General features: G+C 40.4%; 2 non-coding genes across 2 annotated transcripts; both read left to right on the forward strand.

Moving 5' to 3' along the window:
- The first annotated feature begins 987 nt into the window (after positions 1 to 987).
- trnar-ucg (transfer RNA arginine (anticodon UCG)) lies at positions 988 to 1060 on the forward strand. The gene has a single exon. It is a non-coding gene; the product is annotated as a tRNA-Arg (tRNA).
- A 420-nt stretch (positions 1061 to 1480) lies between these two features.
- trnar-ucg (transfer RNA arginine (anticodon UCG)) lies at positions 1481 to 1553 on the forward strand. Its single transcript has one exon. It is a non-coding gene; the product is annotated as a tRNA-Arg (tRNA).
- The last annotated feature ends 4447 nt before the right edge of the window (positions 1554 to 6000 follow it).

Here is a 6000-nt window from a genome sequence, read left to right on the forward strand (position 1 = left end):
TTAGCAAGAAGTGAATACATGTCGTTACGGAAAAGGCATCTGACTTAAGGAATAGTGTTCTCGCAATTGGAAACAAGCTATCTCAAAATGTTTATGGTTAGTTCTGAAGCAAGAGACCAAGTGGCCTAATGGAGAAGGTGTCTGACTTCGGATCAGAAGATTAAGGGTTCGAGTCCCTTCGTGGTTGTCATCAGCATGATGGATCTTGATTGCTGTTGAAGAGCTTTAAAAGCCAGAAGTTGTTCTCGTTTTTGGAAACAAGCCATCTCAAAGTGTTGATCTGAACTTGATAAATCAAGTCGAGCTGTCAAAGATGCTTGATTGGAAAAGTTGTTCCCATGTTGTAGGAAACAGTCTGTCTCAAAGTGTGTGTGGTTAAATTAGCAAGAAGTGAATACATGTCGTTGCGGATAAGGCGTCCGGCTTATGGTGAGAAGATTGAGAGTCGCTTCCTGGTTGTCCACAGAATTGTGTTCCTTTCTCTGAACTAGATCCATCTTGACTCCTCTCAAGCTGTTGAAGATGCCTAATTAAGGAATGGTGTTTTTGTAATTGAAAACAAGCTATCTCAAAATGTTTGTGGTTAATTCTTAAGCAAGAGACCACGTGGCCCAATGGATAAGGCGTCTGACTTCAAACCAGAAGATTAAGGGTTCAAGTCCATTTGTGGCTGTCATCAGCATGATGGATCTTCATTGCTGTTGAAGAGCTTTGAAAGCCATAAGTTGTTCTCGTTTTTGGAATCAAGCCATCTCAAAGTGTTGATCTGAACTTGATGGATCGCGACTCCAGTCGAGCTGTCGAAGATGCTTGATGGATAAAGTTGTTCCCATGTTGTAGGAAACAGTCTGTCTCAAAGTGTGTGTGGTTAAATTAGCAAGAAGTGAATACATGTCGTTACGGAAAAGGCATCTGACTTAAGGAATAGTGTTCTCGTAATTGGAAACAAGCTATCTCAAAATGTTTATGGTTAGTTCTGACGCAAGAGACCACGTGGCCTAATGGATAAGGCGTCTGACTTCGGATCAGAAGATTAAGGGTTCGAGTCCCTTCGTGGTTGTCATCAGCATGATGGATCTTGATTGCTGTTGAAGAGCTTTAAAAGCCATAAGTTGGTCTCGTTTTTGGAAAAAAGCCATCTCAAAGTGTTGATCTGAACTTGATGGATCGCGACTCCAGTCGAGCTGTCGAAGATGCTTGATGGAAAAAGTTGTTCCCATGTTGTAGGAAACAGTCTGTCTCAAAGTGTGTGTGGTTAAATTAGCAAGAAGTGAATACATGTCGTTGCGGATAAGGCGTCTGGCTTATGGTGAGAAGATTGAGAGTCGCTTCCTGGTTGTCCACAGAATTGTGTTCCTTTCTCTGAACTAGATCCATCTGGACTCCTCTCAAGCTGTTGAAGATGCCTAATTAAGGAATGGTGTTCTTGTAATTGGAAACAAGCTATGTCAAAATGTTTGTGGTTAATTCTTAAGCAAGAGACCACGTGGCCTAATGGACAAGGCGTCTGACTTCGGATCAGAAGATTAAGGGTTCGAGTCCCTTCGTGGTTGTCATCAGCATGATGGATCTTGATTGCTGTTGAAGAGGTTTAAAAGCCATAAGTTGGTCTCGTTTTTGGAAAAAAGCCATCTCAAAGTATTGATCTGAACTTGATGAATCGCGTCTCCAGTCGAGCTGTCGAAGATGCTTGATTGGAAAAATTGTTCCCATGTTGTAGGAAACAGTCTGTCTCAAAGTGTGTGTGGTTAAATTAGCAAGAAGTGAATACATGTCGTTACCGATAAGGCGTCTGGCTCATAGTGAGAAGATTGAGAATCGCTTCCTGGTTGTCCACAGAATTGTGTTCCTTTCTCTGAACTAGATCCATCTTGACTCCTCTCAAGCTGTTGAAGATGCCTAATTAAGGAATGGTGTTCTTGTAATTGGAAACAAGCTATCTCAAAATGTTTGTGGTTAATTCTTAAGCAAGACACCACGTGGCCTAATGGATAAGGCGTCTGACTTCGGATCAGAAGATTAAGGGTTTGAGTCCCTTCTTGTTTGTCATCAGCATGATGGATCTTGATTGCTGTTGAAGAGCTTTAAAAGCCGTAAGTTGTTCTCGTTTTTGGAATGCCTGCTGTTGACCGTTTTCTATATATTGAACATCTCCCTTTCTAATTTTACAGGTGAATGTGAATGTTGGCCCGCACAGGCCCCGTACCAAAAGACATGTTGAAAGAGGATTGCACTGCTGTACAAATTGTCCATGTATAGTACTACATGGCCTTCTCTCAGGTGTGCAGAGCAAGTAAGGTCAGCACAAAGCGACCCATCCCTGCTGAACATCATCTAAATCGTTGAGCACCTAATTCCTTGGTGTACCTGCAGCGGCTGAAAGCCCATCTCTCATCCCACATCTTCACCACACTGCATAGAGCAGTGTTTCCCAAACCTTCTTTCTGGGGACCCATATTTGGGTGTGCTCAAGCCTTCGGCGAGAGCACAACCATTGTTCTCTCACATATATATTTATTTATTATTATTATTTATTTTCGCCCCCCTAAGGATCAGTCAATATTTGGACTACATACACAACGGCGGTGTCAAAAGGTTTGTCTTGGTAGCGATTGCGTTGGTTGTATTTTTATTTACGTTCCGTTGCATGGTTTAAGTAGAAATTGCGTTTTTGTGGTGAAAAGTGAAGCTAACGGTGGCTAATTTGCTAGCCACAGTCACTGACGTTACTAACGTCACTACGTCACGAAAACACGCGTGACTACCTGTAGCAGAACATTCGTTTCACATCTGTTAACTTGGGGGATAGATAGGCTATCTATAGCTTTACTGCAAGGCAGCTGCAGGAACGCCACAAGCAAAGAGGCCAGGGTGATAACTATTTACTCATTTTACTTTGTGATGTGAAACACAATTATGAAATGTAATGTACAATATTAGCTGATATTATTAAGGAAGTAGGCCCACATCTACTTTTGGAAACGGTAGTCTACTATTTCACTGAAGCATTAGCATCATGACATTAGCCTCTGTTGCCCGGGCAACACATACTACAGTGGTCTATGATGCATTTGTTTTCAATCTTTAAAATAAACATTCCTCACAAATACATTTTCGTTGTAGGATTTATTATGACATTACATTACAAGTAAACGATTTGTGGGTGAAATTATCATTACCTGTGGTTTCAAACCAGTGTTGCTCACTGCAATGCTGTAGCCTACGCGAGACACTACAAAAACATCTACACAGCTGTAGGAAGTCAAACGGCGACAGAACATGTTCGGCACTCCCCTTACTTAAATCAAAAGTCTATCTAACTACTAACCTGAACTTCATTGCCACAGCCTAAACGTTGTCAATCTGTTCATGAAAATAATTAATTTCTGGGTACGCTGACATTAGATCTACTTTCGGTTGGGTGGACAGACCAAAAATGTCAGTTTTGCCTTCCACCGCTTAGGCCCCGTCCACACTAGCCCGGGTAAGTACATATACGCGTATTAGAATTGAAAACAATCTCATACATCTCTGTACGAATACAGCTATGTATCGTACAGGACTGGGTAAGCAGCCACACAAACGATTAGTTTCTCCTCCACCTTGAAACCTAGAAAGCTAGAAATGTTCACCATGGTTGCTACGTTACGATAAACAAGAAAACACTCCGATTGGCCATAGAAAATGAATGGAAAACATGTTGTGTGAACACACTGTGACGCGTATCTATTAAGTGATAATACTTGTACCTGAAGTACACTAACTAAACTGGCAAATAAATTATAGAGATGGAGCAGCATATTTCTTTCACCTTCCATGTTGTACCATCTTTAAATTTTTGAAGTGTGTAATTAAAAGCAGCATCATACATACATACGGGGAGTCAGGTGGCTGAGCGGTTAGGGAATCGGGCTAGTAATCTAAAGGTTGCCAGTTCGATTCTTGGCCGTGTAAAATGACGTGTCCTTGGGCAAGGCACTTCACCCTACTTTGCCTCGGGGGAATGTCCCTGTACTTACTGTAAGTCGCTCTGGATAAGAGCGTCTGCCAAATGACTAAATGTAAATACATTGTAGCCTACATTGCAAGCGTGTCCAGTAGCCTACTTTATGCTATACATATAGCGATAGTTTAGTTATTAAATAACTCTTCATAATGTTTAATCGGGACCAAATATAGGTTACGTTACAAGAAATAGGCTATTGAAGTCACTCGTTGTAATTACATGTTAGCTTGTTAAAGTCAACGGAGGCTTTGACTGCGTCCCCTTTTTTATGGTTACTTTTTTCAGACAATTTGTACAGGCTCATAGCCAGCGCAATAATTTAGAACGGTGAACAGACAGTGTTACTGGAACTACTTAGTCTGCGTTCATTATCACCTGATTATACGGACACCCCTGCAGCCAATAAGAATCGAGTATTCACCCTGACCATGGTATATACTGACGTATGACAAGCAATCCGGTCACTTGGCTTTCGAGCTACGCTACCGGCATTGCAAACCTTGACAAAATCAAACGGCTTGTCAATTGAGATTTCCCCAACGCTTTTATCTTCACGTTCCTGATCTTCAGTGCTACTGATATTTTGCCAACTATTTGCTTTTCAATCGTCACTCACAGAGGTAAGACATTAAAATGTATATATTCTAGCGTCAAAAGATCTGACAGGAAAATGTAACTGGGTAATGCTAGCTAGCATTGTTGCTACTGATACAGTTACATATTTTGCCAAGTATTTGCTTTTCAGTCACAGAGGTTAGACAAGAAAATATATATGTATTCTAGCGTCAACAAATCTGACAGGAAAATGTAGCTGGGTACAGTAGTGCTAGCTAGGATTGTGATCGGTAACAGTGCAAACCGAATGAAACCAGACCAGAGCCGTTTTTCTAGTTAGAGCGAGCTAGCTCTAGCTAACTAATTTGCCACAGTTTGCATTGTTCGCTTATATCTGGAGCCAGCAGCTAACCTGTAGCCACTCGGGCTAGTTGGGCTTTTTAAATATTTAGCTAGTAAAGGAACAGTTAAAATGCAAGAACAATACCTAAATTTATAGTTTGTCGTGAAAAAATTGTTTATTACCAGAACAGCCGTTTTGAAATGTGCAATAAACTGCTAACGCTAACTGACTTTTCACATAAGTGTATTTTCAATGAAATAATGTATTTAAATGACATTAAAGGGAAATCAAATATCACAGAGACCTATTTCGGCCATACATTCTAATATTGATTGCACAGAATTTATATTGTAGTTAAATATTTCGAGTGGTTGTCAAAGAAACGTTTTAGCGGTCTCAGTGCTTCTGGTAATTTGCTTACGAATACACATTATTTGATTTAATTGGTTTATCAGTACAGTAGTTGAATAGAAAAACGAATATTAACAGTATTTCATGTCAAGACTGAAATATTAAAGTTATCCAGCACTTATGGCAATTCTAGCCAGTAGGCCTATGCTACAGTAAGAATTCTGTCCGTTGTCGTGTTCAGCGTGCTTGGCCGTCTTAAATGGCAAGCATATCTGGTCATAAAACGTTCTCATGACTTTTCATTGCATTTTTGGGTCTCTGTGCAAATTATGTTTTTATTTATTTCGAATAGTTCCTGATCTGTGCTCTGCATCTCCAGAAGGCCAGCCTGAGCCCTGTTGCCCAGTGACATTTGTGAAGGTAAATCTTTATTTCTCCTATAACTGTACTTGTAGTACTCCTGTAAGGGACAACATTTAACAATAATACAAGACACGATGCTTCACTTTTCATGGCTTTACTGAGAATTATTTAGCAAGGATAAACAATTACCAGGGTAATTCCTGCATAGAGAAAATTTGGGCGCGCGCCTAAACCGTTAACAAATCCCGAGCGCCTAAGGCAAAAAAAAAGTCTGCGATAAAAAATAAAAGCTGTGTTCATCACGCGTGCAATGCATGTCAGTGAATATGTTCTCAAATAGTATTTTTCAAGTAGGTTAAAGCCGAACCTTCGTTCTGTTTTG

This window comes from Osmerus mordax, chromosome 11, assembly GCF_038355195.1.
Source record: "Osmerus mordax isolate fOsmMor3 chromosome 11, fOsmMor3.pri, whole genome shotgun sequence".
NCBI classification, from domain to species: Eukaryota; Metazoa; Chordata; class Actinopteri; order Osmeriformes; family Osmeridae; genus Osmerus; species Osmerus mordax.